Below are 19,017 nucleotides of genomic sequence, written 5' to 3'. Positions count from 1 at the left end.
GGCAGATTGTAGACCATCCAAATAATTTTCTCTTTGGGAAGTTTCAAAGTTATGCTCATTCTTTATGAAAAGAAAATGCTAAATAATATGCTGATTTTTTGACACCATAAATTTCAAGGTAGTAAATTTGAATAGATTATATATTAACAAAGAAGATATATTCCAACAATATACTTGACTGTCAGAAATCCAGTTAGTAAAGGCCAAATTACAAAACACAGAATACCAAAATACCAGCTATGTGCCAGAAAGTAAAGTTTTACTTAAAATAATGACTTAGAAGCACTACAAAACATGAAGAATGCACCTGGGAATCTGGAAGGAAAATGGTGTTATGGTCAGAAAAGAGACCAAAAAAGAGGGGGGTTAGGGATGCAAAGGGGCCAAGGGGCCTATCCTAGAGAAGGGTGGCCTCCAGTTCTTAGAACACAGAAGCAGAGATAAGCGAATATTCCTTTAAACTGACCTTCTGAGCCTGGGCTCATATATACAGTGATATTTAAAACTTCTTTACAAGACATCAATCTTTCATTCTATTAATATTATAAAATTCTTATAAGACAAGCAACAAACAGAAAGACAGTACAATTGTGTTTACAAAGATAATAACTGATATCAATCAGACTCAAGTTCTGACTGTTGCAGAGAGGATACAGAAAACCTGACCAATTTCAAAACTGTGTCCATTTCCATTCCAAATTAAAACTATTTCTGAAGGTATTTCTATACTTTGCCAATTCACATTTAGGTAACTAGCTTTGTGGGAGATCTGCTAGTAAAGCCAAAATTTACTCCTCTCATGATATACAGTTTTTAAGATTGATTGTTTTTTAACATAGCCAACTATGTTAAAATAAATTATTTTTCCAGGCTAATTAACCAAAGTAACAGAGAACTATTACATTCCCAGATAAGAGAAGTTCTGTAAGACTGTGTATACTACCTTTGATCAAAAAGAATATATAAGTGGGCCGGCCCCTTGGCTCACTCGGGAGAGTGCGGCGCTGGGAGCACTGAGGCCGCAGGTTCGGATCCTATATAGGGATGGCCGATGCGCTCACTGGCTGAGCGTGGTGCAGACCACACTGTGCAGAGGGTTGCGATCCCCTTACCGGTCATAAAAAAATAAGAATATATAAGTGAAGCAAGTACGAGACCTAAATATTCATTTACCCTTACTTTTCTGTTCATATTTTATTCCTTTAGAAAGGAGGCTTAAATTTCCTCATTTTAAAATTACCTAAAAGATCCAAAATATAAATTTCATAGAGCAATTTTTTAAGACTTATTCAAGCCAATGTTAGGCAAAGTTTCATGCCTGAGATGCACTTAAATACACAACAATCCCAATCCTAGCCATTTTTACTTAAGTCATTCTTTATTAGTTGATAATGACATACCAATTCTACAGGAAACGCTGTTATTCTACAAATATAGCATACCTATTCTGTGCCAGGCACTGTTCAGTGGTAAGCAATAAACAAGACTAACAAAGTTCTTACTCTCATGAAACTTACAGTCTATGGAGAAGAGGGAAGAATAAATAATATATTTTCATGCAAAGTAAGAAGATAGAACATGATAGTGAGAAGGGGCTATATTTTGATAAGAAGTCGGAGAAGACCTCATAAAGTAGGTAAAATCTAAACAAAACCCTAATTGATACAAAGATGAGAATCATGTGAAGATCAGAGGGAAGAGCACTGTGGTCATAGGGAACTGCAGATGTAAATACCTAGAGATGAGTTTGGCATATTCAAGCAATAGCCAGGAGAATAATGTGATTGCATCATTCTGAATAAGGGGAGAGAGATAGGAGATAAGTTAAGAGGTAGGCAGTGGCAATATTGTATAAATGTAAACTTTGACCAAGGAAATGACAAAATCTCATTTATTTTTTCAAAAGAGCATTTCAAAAGTTGAAGAGAATAACTTTAAAGGAGAAAATAGATGAAGACTTCTCTTTTCCATCTATTAAGTTTGAAATCCTTATTAGACATCCAAGTGAGGTTGAGAGCTGGGGCTGGAAATATGCATTTAGGGATCATCTGCACAAAAGGAATTTAAAGCAAGAGGACCTGACGGTATTCCCTAGGGAAGAAATTCATACAGGGAAAAAAAAATCATGAAATGAAAAGAAGTAAATAGAGTAGAATAGTTAATGAAGTAGAAGGAAAAACTGGAGAGAATCTTAGAAGCCAAGTAAAGAAAGGGTTTTCAGAAAAAGTGAGTGACCAGGCTGGCTGGTTAGCTCAGCTGATTACAGCACAACCTTGTAACACGAAGGTCAAGGGTTTGCTTCCCAGTACCAGTCAGCGGTCAAAAAAAAAAGAAAGAAAGAAAAAGTGAGTGACCATTTATGTCAACAGCTGCTGAGAGACTAGGACAAAAACAGAAAACTGATGATTGATATGGCAAATGCAGGAGTTGGTAACTCTGACAAGAGCAGTTTCGGTACAACAGTAGTGAAAAACCTGATTAGATTAAATTAAAGTGGATGTAGGAGGCACAGGGCACAAAGGGGTTAGAAAGTTTAACAGGAGGAGAGATTTCCAGCTATGGTGGAATGAAGAGATCAGCTAATCCACACTCCCCCTCCACAAAACACCTATAAAGCTGAACTACATTGTAGAGCATTTCAGGGCTCTGTAAACTGATCAAAGGCAACAACAAATGAGAAGCATTTATTCACAAAAAGCTGCTAGACACTACAGCTAGCGGAAAGTAACCTTCTTGCCAGGGGCTACCATCCCCTCACTACCACCCAACTCAGTCAGTCAGGTAGTTTTACCAGAGCAGGGTTGGTAAAACTAGGAATTTTGCTTCCAGAGAGGGTTTACCATCATGTAGGCCAGAGAGCAAAAAACTATGCGCCCCATGGCACTGGCAGTAAAAATAGCAAATTTGATAGGAAAAAATGGAGAAAAGCCCACAGTTCTGCTACACTGAGGCTGAGGAAAAAGACAGACTGGCAAGACACTCAGAAATTTAACAGGGAGATCCTGGAAGTGAGAGGCATAGAGGGCCTAAATAAGCTGATAGAAGCCTTATAATCAAGATGTTTGAGCACAATCTCTAACCAATAACTGTCTGACCACTAAGCTGTGTAGACAAAGGGTCAACCCCTATGAAGTCAGACTAAAAAATGAAAATTAGAATTAAAATTTTAACACAGAATTCAACAGCTTCTACCCGTTGAGGAGAAAGATTCTACAGAGATTACATCTAGATAAGTTACCTCCCCCCCCAAAAAATACCCCCCATAAAACCACCTCAGGAGGTTTAAAAAAAAAAAATCAGAGCCCAGAATTGTTACAATATATTATCTAAAATGTTCAGTTTTTTAAAAAACTGTGAGACATGCAAGCAATGGGAAATGTTGACTAATACTCAGATTAAAAGAAAAAAAAAAAAAAAAGGAGTCCACAGAAGTTCACTCTGGGTAGATGCAGCTGTTGGTTTCAGCAGACAAAGAATACAAAGCAGCTATTATAATTAAGGTGAAAGAATTAAAGGAAACCATATTTCAAAAATTAAAGAACCATATGATAACAATTACACAACAAATATTAACTTTTAAAATGTGTAAATTAACTAGAGTTGAAATGTATATAATAAAAATGAAAGCTTCATTATGGGCTCAAGAAAATATTTGAGATGGCATACAAAAAAAAATCAGTGAACTTGAAAACAGAAACAGAAATTATCCAACAGAAAGAACAAACAGGAAAAAAAAGACTGCAGAAAAATGAACAGAGCCTCAAAGACCCCTTACACATACCAACATATGTGTAAAGGCAGTATATTGGAAAAAGAGAAAGGAGAAAAAAAGTTTGAAGAAACAATGGCTGAAAACATCCCAAATTTGATGAAAAATACTAATCTACCAAACCATGAAGTTCAATGAACCCCAAATGCAATAAAAACAGAGATCCACATCTAGGCACATCACTTTCAATCTGAAGCCACAAAGAATAATCATGAGAGTAGTTACAGAGAAATGACTCATCGCATACATGAGGAAAAAAACAATGTGGTTAATGGCTGACTAATCATCAGGAAAAAAATTGGAGGCCAGAAGGCAGTAAAAAAAAATATTCAAAGCACTGAAAGAAAAAAGAAACAACTGTCAACTAAGAATGCTATTTACAACAAAACTATTCTTCAAACATGAAAGGAAAAATGAAGACATTCTCAAATTTAAAAAAAAGAAAAAAAAAAGAAAAATATTCTGAAGTAGAAGACCTGAAAATACTAAAGTCCCTCAGGTTGAAAGGAAATGAATGATACCAGATGTTAATCTGAATCTACAAGGAAAAACAAAGAGCATCAGAAATGTTAAATAAAAATGAGAAAATACAAATGACTATATAAATATATTTTTTATTTCCTTCTCCTAATTTCATCAAAAGGCAGAAGATAAGACATAAGCAATAACAACAGTTTATTGTTGGGTTTATAACATCAATAGACATAACATAAACAGATCTAATACATATGACAATAACAGCACAAAGGAGGGGAGAGAAAATGAAGGTATATTAGAGCAAAGGTACTATATTTTACTAGAATAAAGTCAGTATTAACCTGAAGTAGACTGTGATAAATTGAAATGCAACTTGTAATCCTTAGAGCAACCATTAAGAAGGTTGTTTTTTAAAGGGTACAAATCAACATCAGATCTAAGACAGTACACTAAAAAATATTTGTTCAACACAAAAGACAGTAAATGAGAAAGGAGGAATAAAAATGACATGAGAGACATAGAAAACAATGACCAAATGGCACAGGTAATTCCAACCATATTACACACTACATAAAATGTGAGTGAACTAGGCATACAGTCAAAAGGCAGAGATTGTCAGACAGGATAAAAAAAGAAAGCTGCAACTATATTCTATCTACAGGAGATACACTTTATATTCAAAGACACAAATAGGTTGAAAGTAAAAAGATAAAAACAGATTTTTCATGCAAACAAATAGTAACAAAAGAGAGGTGGAATGGCAATATTATTAACAGATAAAATAGATTTTGAGAGAGAAAGACGGGGAAGGGGGAGAGAGGCAGAGAGACCCATTTTCTACAAGATAAAGTCACAATCACTTTGTAATCTGGCTCCTTATCAGCTTACTTATTATCTTCCACTCATGACCAATATGAACTCTATATTACAGCTAGATCTTGCTTCTCATTCTTCCTGAATATATTGTTTCATTACCAATTCTAAGCCACTGATGTCTTGACTCACCTTCCCACCTATACACATTCTACCCATCCTTTAAGTTCCTACTTAACTCCCACCTCTTTCACGAGACATCCTCAGCTGCTCCAGCTCACACTGATCTTTTTCTGCAGCACTTACAAATATTTTGGAATTTATTATATATTCTCTCTCTGACGAGAGCTCAATGGTGTAACATAAAAGAGTGCTTTTCAAAAGTAGCTTACAGAAATCAGGTATTACATTATAGTTCACACACACACACTCACACACACCCCTTGCCCAACCAACTTACTATGAGTACCTTAAGAACAAAAGTTAAATTTTGTATCTTTCTGTGTCACCCACAAAGCTCTCAAAGCAGGTTATTTTGTCTTTGACAAAGTAAATTCCCTATATTTGTAATTGCTTCTACCTTCCAACTTGCTGTAGACCCATATTTTCCAAACTATCGGTTCCAGCTAATCAGCACTGCTAAGCGTGGGGAAGGAGAATAGAATAGAATAGCGAAGAATAGAATAGAACAGTGTATTAGTCTGTTTTGTGTTGCTTATAACAAAAAACTTGGAACTGGTGATTTATAAAGAAAATGAAATTTATTGTTTACAGTTTCTGAGGCTGGGAAGTCCCAAGTCCATTTGGTGGTGGTGACAGTGACCAAGGGGTCTCACATTGCAAGGTGGTGGAAGCAGAGAGAGAGACAGACTCTCCTTTTTTAAAGCCCTCAATCAATACCCTGGCCACCATTTTTAATCCATTCTCTACTGCATGGTCCTACAATCCAATCACCTCTTCAAGGCTCCACCTTTCAATTACCATAATAGGATTTCCCACCCTCTTAACAGTAACAGTGTTTCTAATACATAAAACTTGGGGGACACAATTCAAGCTTCAGGGAGTTTTGGGGGGACATAATTCAATCCACTATAAATAGCATAGCATAGCACAGCACAGCACTGAACTTTACACACAGTAGAGTAAGAACTTTCTCATGAAACTTGTTTTAGTTACTTTTCTACGAACAGAGTTGCAATGTAGAATATATTTCTTATTATCTGCTCGTAGCTAAAAATTTGAAATCCATTGTGGTAAATGGATTGTCTATAAAGGCATTATTTTCCAATACAGAAAAAAGAATACATTTAAACTAGATTCTTAATAATCATTCCCATCTTACATAAAAAACAAAATGACTACCCAAGATGAAATAAATACCACACAAGCATAAGAAAACCTGAAAGGTGCATTTAAAGAAAAAATTATTTTTCTTTTAACCAATAATTATTAACATATATCCACCTCTAAAGCCTACACAGAGGCTTTTGTTCATTTTTACCTCTCACACCTCACACTTTAAAAAGAAGAACTCTTGAAAAAGCATGGAGTCAAGGGATTCCTGGAAGGATACATTATATACCATTATGTGAAGTTCAATATAGAAAACTGAAGATTTAGGTCAAAAAACAACCAGCAAGCTTAATACTATAGGTGTATGGTAGGCAGCACATGGCTGTCTATCATCTTTTATTCTTCACCAAAGTTCATTCTATCAGGAGATCCCTTCCCCTATCATAGAAAGTTCTACTTTCATAAAATAGGATTCACTTCAAAGGTTTTGCCCTTTCTTCTTCCTTTTTTTTTTGTTTGTTTGTTTGTTTGTTTGGATGCTGGCCAGTACAGGGATCCCAAGCCTTGACCTTGGTGTCACCAACACTGTGCTATAATCAACTGAGCTATCTGGCCAGCCCTTCAAAGGTTTTGCTTTAATGAATATTTTCCCAAAATACATCTCTGCAAAAAATGAGGGTTATCCAAAGTTTCATTATCCACCATTAGTAATTGCACCAGGACTGAAAAAGCACTTAATGCATCTCTAAATCTTTGATTCCACAGTAAATTTAGTTGCCCCAAAAGACCCTACAATTGGCTAAAAAAATCAACTCAAAATAACTCCACGTGTACAACAAATATTATGAAGCCCACCATTTGTCAGAATTGGAGTCATGAGTGTACAAAAATTCATAGTCCTTCAAGTTTCACATTCTTTTTTTTTTTTCTATTTTAACTTCTCAATATACATTGTAGTTGATTTTCATGACCCTTTACCCGTTCCTCCTTCCCCCCTCCCTCTCTCCCCTCCCCTCTTGCATCATATCTGTTCACTTGTCTCAACATGTTCAAGAAATTGTTGTGATTGTTGTGTCTTCTTAAAGTCTCACATTCTAATGGGTAAGCAAACCAACGACTACAACACAACGTGATTAAATCTAGCTCACTTTGAAAGTGCTATAGATAAGTGGGGACAGGAGCTAAGAAAAATTTGCTTATTACTTTATAAAATTCTGGAAAGGGGTCAGGTGGAAAGTCTTAAATACAAGGCTAAAGAGTATTACAAGCTATAAAGAGCCACTAATGTGTTTTAAGCAAGAGATTTGTTTTGTGAAGATCACTGGCTATGAAAAAAAGTGACTATGGACAGGGGGTGAGGAAGAATAAAACTAGGACTAGCACTGAGGTAGAAACCATGAAAATGGAAGGAAGAAAATGGGTCTGAGGGGCAAAAATCAACAGTTATTTGATCACCTACTGCTATTAGATTGGTAAATGGAAGCAGGAAAGTGATAACTATCAGGCTTCTGACTGACATGACTATTACAGCAGTAGAGTTCACTGGCCTAGGAAGCTGTTTTGGAAGCAGGAGGCAATGAATTCCATTTGGGATGCATTCAGTTTGAAATGACTGAGGGGCACTGAAGTAGAAAGGTCCAGAAAGCAATCTGATATGTTCATCTCATCCTCTAGCAAGAGATCTGGGTGGTACTTGAAGCCACAAGAGTATATAAAATTGCCTGTAAAATAAAAGAAGTTGCCAGACTCCCCAACAGCAGAAAAGTCTATAAAGGACACTAAAAAGTAAAAGCTCAGGAAGTAGAACCTAGATAGTATATCACATAAGCCCCTCAAAAGATGAGATATTAAAGAAAGGATCCTGGAGAATACTACCACGTAAGTGAACAGAGGAAAAGAAACCAATACAAAAGGAAATCAGGGGAAACTCACCAACACATGGAAATCAAACAACACACTCAAACAACAGCTATGTCAAAGAACTGAAAACAGAGTAGCGCAAATGTTCTTGTCATCAAAAAATTATAAATCTTTGTGATGATGAATATGCTAACTACCCTGATTTGACCATCACACAATGTACACATGTACTGAAATATAACTCTGTACCCCATAAATATGTACAATCAATAGGCTTCAGTTAAAAAATAAACTTTTAAAAATAAATAAGTCAGCACCACCACCACCAACAACAAAAGAACTCAAAAAGTAAATTAGAAAGTATTTCAATAGAAATGAAAATAAAAAAACACCACATACCAAAACTTATGGGATAGATAGAGCAAAGTGTTACAAATAACACCAAGGTCAAGGGTTCAGACTCCTGTACTGGCCAGCCACAACACACACAAACACTCACACACACACACAAAAAAAACCTATGGGGTAGAGCAAAAACAGTACTAAGAAGGAAGCTTATAGTAATAAACATTTACACTAAAAAAGAAGAAAAAGTATTGAATATTTCTTCCCACCTTACCTAGAGGAAATAAATTCAGAGAGGTAAAATGACTAATCCGATTTCAATATACTGGGAACATTAAGAAAATGAGAAACTAATACAGCAGCAAAGAGGCACAGACAAGTACCTTCAGGTATTACAACCAAGCACATTTAGGAACCAGAGAGACGAGGTGGGGGTTAACAGTGAAGTCTTTTTCAAGTAATTTACAGCAACACAGAAATTACACCCCAGAGTTCAGGAATAACTATATTCTACTACCATTCCCTATCTGGCTAATGAATCTTTTATCTTAGGATGACCACTTATAAAACTTAACCTATAAAAATAAACCTCAAATTATATACTGAAAAGGTGTTAATATAATGAGGCACTAGCAAAGAACACTCTGCAAATGAAATTAAGGGGAAAAAATTCCAAATACCATCAAAAAGAATAAAATACTTATGAATAAATTTAACAAAAGAATATAAGACTTACACACCGAAAACTACAAAACATCACAGAAAGACAAAAATAAAGGGAAAGACATTCCATGTCCATGGATTATAATATAGTTAAGATGACAATATTCCCAAAGTTGATCTACAGATTCAATGCATCCTACTGAAATTTCAGCTGCCTTTTATTTGAAGATATTGACAAGATGATCCTACGATTCACATAGAAATGCAAAGGACTCAGAATAGACTAAATAATCTTGATAAAGAAGAAAAAAATTGGAGGACTCATACTTCATATCTTTCTACAAAGCTAAAATAAAGCAATCAAGAGTGTGGTACTGGCATAAGGATAGCCACACAAATCAATGCATAGAACTGAGAGTCCAGAAATGCTTACATTTACAGCCAACAGATTTTGACAAGAGTGCCAAGACAATTAAATTGGAAAAGAATAAGATTTTCAACAAACAGAGCCTGGACAACTGGATATCTACCTGCAAAAGACTGAAGCTAGGACCCCTTCCTTATACAATACACAGAAATTAACTCCAAACCAAAGACATTACCAAAAAAGAGAACTAAAGACCAATATCTCTCATAAACAAAGACACAAAAATCCACAACAAATATTAACAAATTGAATCCAACAATGTATATAAAGAATTATACACTACAACAAACGGGATTTATTCCAAGTTTGCAAGGCTGGTTTAACATTAATTAATACAGTCCATCACATCACATCAACAGGCTAAAGAAGAAAAACCATCTGATTATAGATGGAGAAAAAGTATTAGACAAAATTGAAAAGACATTCATGATAAAAACTCTTAGCAAACTAGGAACAGAGGAAAACTTCCTGAACTTGATAAAGAACATCTACAGCTAACATCACACTGAATGGTTAGAAACTAGATGTTTACCCACTAAGATCAGGAATGAGACAAAAAATGTCCCCTCTGATCACTCCTGCTAAACACTGTATAAGATGCAAAAAGACAAAAAAGGGGGGGGGGGAAAAAGTCTTTGTTCACAAATGACATGTTTGTCCATGAAGAAAATCTCAAAGAATCAACAACAACAAAAAAACCTCCTAATAGCAATTATAGCAAGGTTGCAGGATACAAGATTAATGTACAAAAGTCAACTGCTTTATTACATACCAGACATAAACTGTAATTAAAATTAAAAACAATTTACATTACAATTTACATTAGCATCCCCCCAAAATGAAACACCTATGTATAAATGTAACAAAATATGTACAAAAACTTCAAAACTCTAATGAAAGAAATCAAAGAAAGTCTAAATAAATGGAAACTTACTTCATGTACATGGATAAGAAGACTAAATAATATGCCAGTTTTTCCCAACTTGATGTATAAATGCAACACAATCCCAATCAAAATTCCAGAAAGTTATTTTGTGGATATCAACAAACTGATTCCAAAGTATACACAGAATTCTAGGCAAAAGATCCAAAATAGCCATCAATGCTGAAGATCAGTCAGCAGACTGACATTACGAAACTTCAAGGCTTACTGTAAAGTTACATAAAGCCAGTGTGGTTCAGATGAAAGAACAGACAGATAGATTATTGGAACTGAACAGACAGCCCAGAAATAGCACACAAATATAGTCACCTGAACTTTGACAAAGGAACAAAGGCATTTCAATGCAAAAAGAATAGTCTTTTCAGCAAATAGTGCTGGAACAACTGTACAGGCACATCTAAAGAAATGAAACTAGGCAGAGATCTTACACCTTTCACAAAAATTAACTCAAAATGGATCACAGACCTAAAAGTAAAATGCAAAACCATAAAACTCCCAGAAGATAACAGGAAAAAATCTAGCTGTCCTTAGGTTTGGTGGTAACTTTTTAAATAGAACACAAAAAGCATGATCCAAAAAAGAAAGAAATTGGTAAGGTAGACTTCATTAAAATTCAAAAACTTCCACTCTGAGGAGACACTAATGAAAAGACAAGTGACACATTGAGAGAATATCTTTGCAAAATACATATCTGATGAAGGACTGGTATCCAAAATACACAAAGAACTCTTAAAACTCAACAATAAGAAAACAACCGGATTAAAATTAGACAAGAGACCTGCTATGATCTGAACATTTGTATACCCACCACCCCCAATTCATATGTTGAAACCTAATCATCACTGTGATAGAATTATGTAGAGGGTTAGAAATCTTGATTCTCATTTGATTTTCAGAATAGGGTTTTTAGGTAATGCATGTATGAGTCACCAGTCTCCAGTCAGGGGGCAAAAGCCCACAGGTAGCGTGGTAACAGCCCACTTAATCAATTCTAATTAAGTATATGTTGATTCTCATTTGATTTTTAGAATAGGGTTTTTAGGTAATGCATGTATGAGGCAACGGTCTCTGGCCAGGGGGCAAAAGCCCACAGGTAGCATGGCAACAGCCCATCTAATCAACTCTAATTGCTGCTTAGGTATGGGATTGTATACTTTAATGATTTTAGAGCTAACAGATGGTTGTCATACCAATCCTGTTAAGAGATTTTAAGAATTGCTGAAGGGAAAGATGTAAAAAAATGTTTGCTACGGGCAAGCTGTCTGTTGGTGGAAACATTAGAGACAATTATACTTAGATTTAAACATAAGAATGTAACTTTTGCTTAAATCATTTGAGGAGAGGTTATATTTTAGATAATGATCACAGTTTGACCAACTTAGCTTTTCACAAATTATACTTTGGAATGTCACATTGTTAATTTTACTGACATTACCAGTTTCCACTGTTTAAGCTATACCTAACCATAGATAATTTTTGTCACGCTGCCCATGTCTTTGTGTTCTTTTGAAATGACTAAATCAACTGGTTTTTCTTGTGAAACTTCTTTGTCTTTACAATAAAAAACAGAATCTAACTTTGAATTGGGGCTGTAACCAGTTTTCTCCTCACAGAGGAGTTGCTGAGGTGCAGTCCCTTTGGGCTTCTCATCGCATTCATGTTGCTTTGAGTAATCCTTTTTTTCATCTCTGTTACACAGTGAGAAGTCTAACAGTATTAGGAAGTAGCATAGTAATTATGTTATAAGGGCTGTGTCATGGGATTAGTATCACTTTATGAGGTCCCAGACAGCTGCCTTGCCCCTTCTACCATGTGAGGACACAGCAGGAAAGAGCCCTCACCAGATACTGAATATGCCAGTGCCTTGATATTGGACTTTTCCAGTCTCACCAGAACTGTGAGAAATAAATTTCTGTTGTTTATAAGCCACCTAGTTTATGGTATTTTTGAACAAACTAAGACCTGAACTGAAGCCTCACTGAAGAAGATATACAGATGGCAAGTAAGCATTTAAAAAGATGCTCAAAATCTTGTCATCAGGGAAATGTAAATTAAAATAATTCAGTATACTACATGCATATTAGAATGGCTAAAACCCAAAACACTGACAACATCAAAGGCTGGTGAAGATGTCGAGCAACAGAAACACTCACTGCTGGTGGGAATACAAATTTATTTTGCACAGCCACTTTGGAAGACAATTTGGCAGTTTCTCGCAAAACTAAACATGCTCTTACCGTACAATCCAGCAATTGTGCTACTTGGTACTTATACCTAAATGAGTTGAAAATTTATGTCCACACAAAAAACTGAATGAATGTTTAGAGCAGCTTTATTCATAATTGCTAAAACTTGGAAGCAACCAAGATGTCCTTCAACAGGTGAATGGATAAACAAACTACGCTACATCCACACAATGGAATATTATTCAGTGCTAAAAAAAAGATGAGCTATCATGCCACAAAATCATGCAGGCATATTAAACGCATATTGCGAAGAGAAAAAAGCAAATCTGAAAAGGCTATATACTGTATGATTCCAAGTCTATGACATTCTAGAAAAGGCAAAAGTATAGAAAGAGTAAAAAGATAAATGGTTAACAAGGATTTAGGAGGGAGGGAGAGATAAACAGGTGGAGCTCAGGATTTTTACAACATCAAAACTATTCTGTACGATACTATAATAGTGAATACATGTCATTACACATTTGTCAAAAGCCACAGATTACAAAGCCATACAGCAAAAAGAGTGAATCAGAATGCAAACTGTGAACTTTAGTTAATAATAATGTATAAATATTGGCTCATCAGTTGTAACAAAAGCACTACACTAAGGCAAGATATTAGTAATAGCAGTAATTTAGAGAGGGGGGCAGAGGAGGAGGGTGTATGTAGGAATTCTCCGTTACTTTCCACTCATTTTTCTGTAAAGCTAGAATTGTTCAAAAAATTAAGTCTAATAGTATTTTTAATTTTGAAAATTAAAACAAAAACTTTAATGTGCAAAGGATTTCAATAGACATTTCTCCCAAGAAGACATACAAAAGGCCAATGTGAACATGAAGAGAAGCTCAGCATCGTTAGCCACTAGAAAATGCTGATCAAGCTGACAATGAGATATTATATCCACTAGGATGGATATAATAAAAAAACTTGATAACAAGTGTTATCAAAGATATACAGAAACTGCAACATTCATACATTGCTGTGGGATTGTAAAATGGTATAGCTGCTTTGGAAAACAGGTTAACATTTCCTCAAAATGTTAGTCGCAGAATGTTAAGTCAAAATGTTAGTCACAAGATGAACCAGTGATTCCACTCCTGGGTATGTACCTAAAAGAAATGAAAACAAGCAAATGTTCATAGAAGCATCATTCATAACAGGCAAAAAGTATAAACAACCCAGATATTCATCAGCTGATGAACAGATAAAAAAAAAAATGTGACATAACCATACAATGGAATATTATTCAGCCATAAAAACGAATGAAATACTGAGACATGCTACAACAAAGATTAACTTCAAAAACATTCTAATCAAAGAAGCCACACAAAAGATCATATATTGTATTATACCATTTATATGAAATGTCCAGAATGGGCAAATCCATAAAGACAGAAAGTAGAATTAGTCATTTCCAGAACCTGAGGGGAGGATGGGAAGTGCTATGGTTTGAATGTTTGCCCCCTCCAAAGCTCGTGCTGAAACTTAATCCCCAATGTGGCAGTACTGAGAGGTGTGGCCTTTAGGAGGTGACTGAATCATGAAGGCTAGACAAATCCATTCCTGGGTTAATGGGTTATCATGGAAGTGGCACTAGTGGCTTTATAAGAGGAGAAAGAGACCTGAATGAGCACATACACACACTCTTGCCCTCTTACCACATGATGTCCTGCTCTGCCTCAGGACCGTACAGAGAGTCCTCACCAAGAAGGCCCTCACCAGACACACCCCCTTGACCTTGGACTTCCTAGCCTCTCAAAACTGTGAGAAATAAATTCATTTCTTTATAAATTACCTAGTTTCAGGTATTCTATTATAAGCAACAAAAAACTGACAAAGATAGGAAGTGACCTGCTAATGGGCATAGCGTTGCTTTTTGAGGTGATGAAAATATTCTGGAATTAGATAGTGGTGACAGTTGCACAACTCTGTGACTACACTAAAACCAATGAGTTGGGTACTTTAAAAGGGTGAATTTACAGTACATTAATTATATCTCAATAAAGCTGTTATAAATAAATATATCAAGTAACTGACCACTCACAAAAAATACAAAGGTTTTAGTGAAGCTAGTAAAAAGGGCAACTCTTAATGTTAAACACTGCTTTTGAACTTACCACAAATATATGAAAATTTGAAACCATATAAACACTAAACACTAAGTGTAAAAAAAAAAAAAGGTGAGAAAACTTAAAAAGCACAATATACCTTATATCATTTTACTTCTCTTCCTCTCAAGCTATTCAAGCTACTGAACCAGAAAGAGGACATTCAGGACCACAAATGTCTTCATTTTTTCTTTCTCGAATAATCTAGGAGGCAATAAAACTACTGTATGAGTACTTCAAAAAGTTCATGGAAAAATGGAATTAAAAGACAATATGACTCTTTCCATGAACGTTTTGAAGACTCCTCATTAGAACCTTTCCACACCAACCTTTGTAGAGTCCCTGAAAGTTCAATTAAATTTTAAGAAATATATTGTACCTGTCAGCCTACCTAGGCCCTTGAAAAAGTATAAAAGTAGCATAAAACAGTCTGTATCCTTGAGAAGCCTGCTATGGCAAATATGAAAATATGCCTCAGATCTCCTTCTGCAAGAAACACCATTGGCCAACAGCCCCAACTGCTGACTTCTCAAAACCAACCTCTTGCTGGGACCAAGCCGAGCTTCCCAGCCAGTGACGAGCATGGCAGGCATACTTAATAGAAATCTTTTCCCAGAAGATACTGGACTCCTCTGACTGGGCAACTTTGATTTGAGGACTCCCTTTGGCTTTGCTTTTACTTTCTTAGAATTGTACTGCAGTGGAACTGTACTGAAGGATAAGACTTGTCCTATCCTACCTGCAGCTGACCTTCCCTTTCTCTTCCACCTGGTTTTTAGTTTCCATTTGATAACTACAAGTTTCCATGACCCAAAGAACATTGCCACATATGGCATAAATAAAGATTACTTTTTCTTTCAAGTTGTATGTCAGTTTTATCAGAAAACCGATTTAACACGAATGACTTAAATAGCTATATAAATACATATAATTAGGTGCCTGAAAATAGGATTACTAAATTTAAGAGGAAGTAAAACAAATAGGAAAAAAACAATCCCAAGTGAATATGTTTGTAGTAATTCAGATCCTTAAAAATAAAAATAGAGCTTAGTTATAAGGAGTTTTAAAACTTAGAAAATGTTCTCATAATACTGTTTCATTTGATTCACACAGCACTGAAGAAGAGGAAAAAGGGAATATAGTTATTTTTATTGAGTTATTTTATGCACCAAATATTGGGCTAGAGCATGGCTGTAGTAGTAGTATCCCCCTTTTACAGGTGATTAAACTGAGGCTCATAAAGTTAATGGATAAGCAAGCTCAAACTTTCAAAACTACTAAGTACTGGACCAAGGACATTTTACTCTGGGCTTTCTCCAGAATATATTCAGAAAATAATCATATCCCTAAGGATCAAAACCAAATTATCTCTCCCCACTGTGCAAAATGGTATATGTTAAAAGTAGGAGTACACTCTCCATTCACAAAAGAACAATGGTGATCACCTCCCTGTTCTAACATCCCCGCCACCACATCCCAATTGCAGAACAAGTGAAACCAAGCAGGAGACCTGAAACCTATGACTTAGTTCAAAGGAGAACTGAAACGAATAGTTAATGAAGCAAAGATCTCTAACTAATTAAAAATGCAACTTGCTGATTTTCAAATTAGAAAAGCCAGCCTTAACAACCATAAGCAGCTTTTGGGATTGACTGATCATCTCCCTGTTCTAATATTAAAGGTCTCCTACATTAATTAGGTACCTAGCTCAACTTTACACCCACAAAAAACGCAAGCATTTTTTATCATAAGCACTTCCAACCTGCCCAGGTGAGGTAGCTCATTTTAGTTAAGTAATTTATCATGGTATGATGGGTCATAAAGGGAAAAAAGGCACTCAAATTACAAGTAAAACACTACTGAAATGAATCTTGTTATACCAGAAATTCTTTAAAAAGCTTGGTGTCTTGGATATGGCTTATGTGACTACTGACACAGGGATAATTATTCTTGGTTTTCTTTTTATCTCTGACCATTACCTCTCTTCTTTTCACCAAGACAAATTGCTTCTCATAGCCACTAGGAGGTTCAGCAGGTTGGTTTATTTAACCGGACAAGGAAAAGACCCTATTCCAATCTTTTCCGGAATTATTTAACACAATCCTAAGAAGCAGCTATGTAAGTCACAGACGTTGAACTATAGATTAAGTTGTCAGAAAAACTCCTACTATTTTATGATAATCAAGAGAAACAATTTAGTCAATATATCAAATTTTATTTTTTGGCCACAACTACCTGTAAACAGTTAATATCAAGGGAGGAGAACAAAGAATACTTAAATTCCACCAAGGGTGATACAATTGAAAGAACTGAGCTTAGTGTAAGCAGCCTGTCGCTTTTTCGCATGTAGGTAAAAAAGAAAGAAAAAAACAATAACTATACAACAGCAACAAAAGCAATAAAATTCTTAGGAATAAATTTAAGAAATGTCAAAAACCTTTATAATTAAAATTCCTTTGGGCCGGCCCCGTGGTGCTCTGGGGAGAGTGCAGCGCTTGGGCGCGCAGCGGTGCTCCCGCCGCGGGTTCGGATCCTATATAGGAATGGCCGGTGCGCTCACTGGCTGAGCACAGTGCGGGCGACACCACGCCAAGGGTTGCGATCCCCTTACCGGTCATAAAAAGACAAAAAAAAAAAAAAAAAAAAAAATTCCTGAAAGACACAAAAGTAGATTTGAACAAATGGAAAGACCTCTTTACAGTGGATAAGATAATTCAACATCACAAACATGTCAGTTCTTTATAAGTTGACTTATTAATTTAATAAAATCCCAATGAAATATACAAACAAGATTTTTTATGGAGTTAGACAAACTGATACCAAAATTCAGACGGAAAACTAAACATCCAAAAAATAGGTAGGAAAATACAAAAAAAGAAAAGCAGTGTGGTGGTGACACAGGAATACATAAATTGCCTAGTGGAATAGCATGGAAAGCCTAGAATCAGACCCAAATACATCTGGAAATTAAGTATATTATAACAGTAACATCTCAAATCACTGGAACAAAGACTTTCCAATAAATTGACTCAGACAACTAGTTAAAAAGATAAAATTAGATCATTAACTTATATCATACGTGGAATAAACTCCATATACAAGAATAAACTCCAAATGAATCAAGGATCTAAATAAAAAAGCAAAACCTATAACTACTAGAAGAAAATATGGATAATTTCCAGTTAGCCTGAGTACAGAGAAAAGGCTTTCTAATCGTAACACAAAATCCACAAAATAAGGTAAAAGAACAATAAATTCAATTGGATAGGGGGAAGAGGAAGAGACTCAAGATTTCTTAGCAAAAAGAAAAAAAAGAAATACTTCACACAAAGTGAAAATGCTACATTTATCACAGGTAAGGATTAATTCCATAATAAAGTATTCATTAGAGTTGATAGCAAAAAACGAAAAACCCATTATAAAAATGGGCAAAAAATAAATAAATAAACAATTCACACACACCCACAAAAACAAAATGAATTTTAAACAGATGCAAAGATGTTTAACAGCACACAAAATAAAGATTATAAATTAGAACTACAGATAGATACTTTTCTTCACCTATCACAGCAAAAATTGCAAAAGTAGGGCCGACCCCGTGGCGCACTTGGGAGAGTGCGGCGCTGGGAGCGCAGCAGCGCTCCCGCCGCGGGTTCGGATCCTATGTAGGGATGGCCGGTGCGCTCACTGGCTGAGCGCGGTGTGGCCGGTCACAAAAAAGACAAAAAAAAAAAAAAATTGCAAATGTAAAGCAACTCTTATAGGCAAAGCTATAGGGAAATAAGCACTCATATTTTACTGGAGAGAATGCAAATTGGTACAATCCGTATAGAGGAGAACTTAGCAATATCAAATAAAACTACACATGTGTTCATGTTTGACTCAGTAGTTCCACTTCTTATATTGCATACAAAATACATATTCACAAGGTAATTCATACCAGCCCTCTTCGGGACTGAAAAATATTGAAAACAAATACCCATAAATAGGAGAATGGTTGAATCAACTATGCAATACTATGCAGCTGTAAAAAGGATGAGAAAAATCTCTGAGCTGATAAGCAATGATTTCCAGGAAATATAGTTAAAAGAAAA

The 19,017-nt window shown here is 35.5% G+C and overlaps 1 protein-coding gene across 2 annotated transcripts in view; it reads right to left on the bottom strand.

The window, feature by feature from the left end:
• Positions 1-19,017, bottom strand: part of GSK3B (glycogen synthase kinase 3 beta) — a 202,084-nt gene that overhangs the window by 107,746 nt on the left and 75,321 nt on the right. The gene's annotated exons all lie outside the window — the stretch shown is intronic.

The sequence above is a fragment of the Cynocephalus volans genome, chromosome 1, assembly GCF_027409185.1.
Source record: "Cynocephalus volans isolate mCynVol1 chromosome 1, mCynVol1.pri, whole genome shotgun sequence".
NCBI lineage: Eukaryota > Metazoa > Chordata > Mammalia > Dermoptera > Cynocephalidae > Cynocephalus > Cynocephalus volans.
The sequence above is the reverse complement of the archived record's forward strand: the minus strand, read 5'-3'. Positions and strand labels throughout refer to the sequence as shown.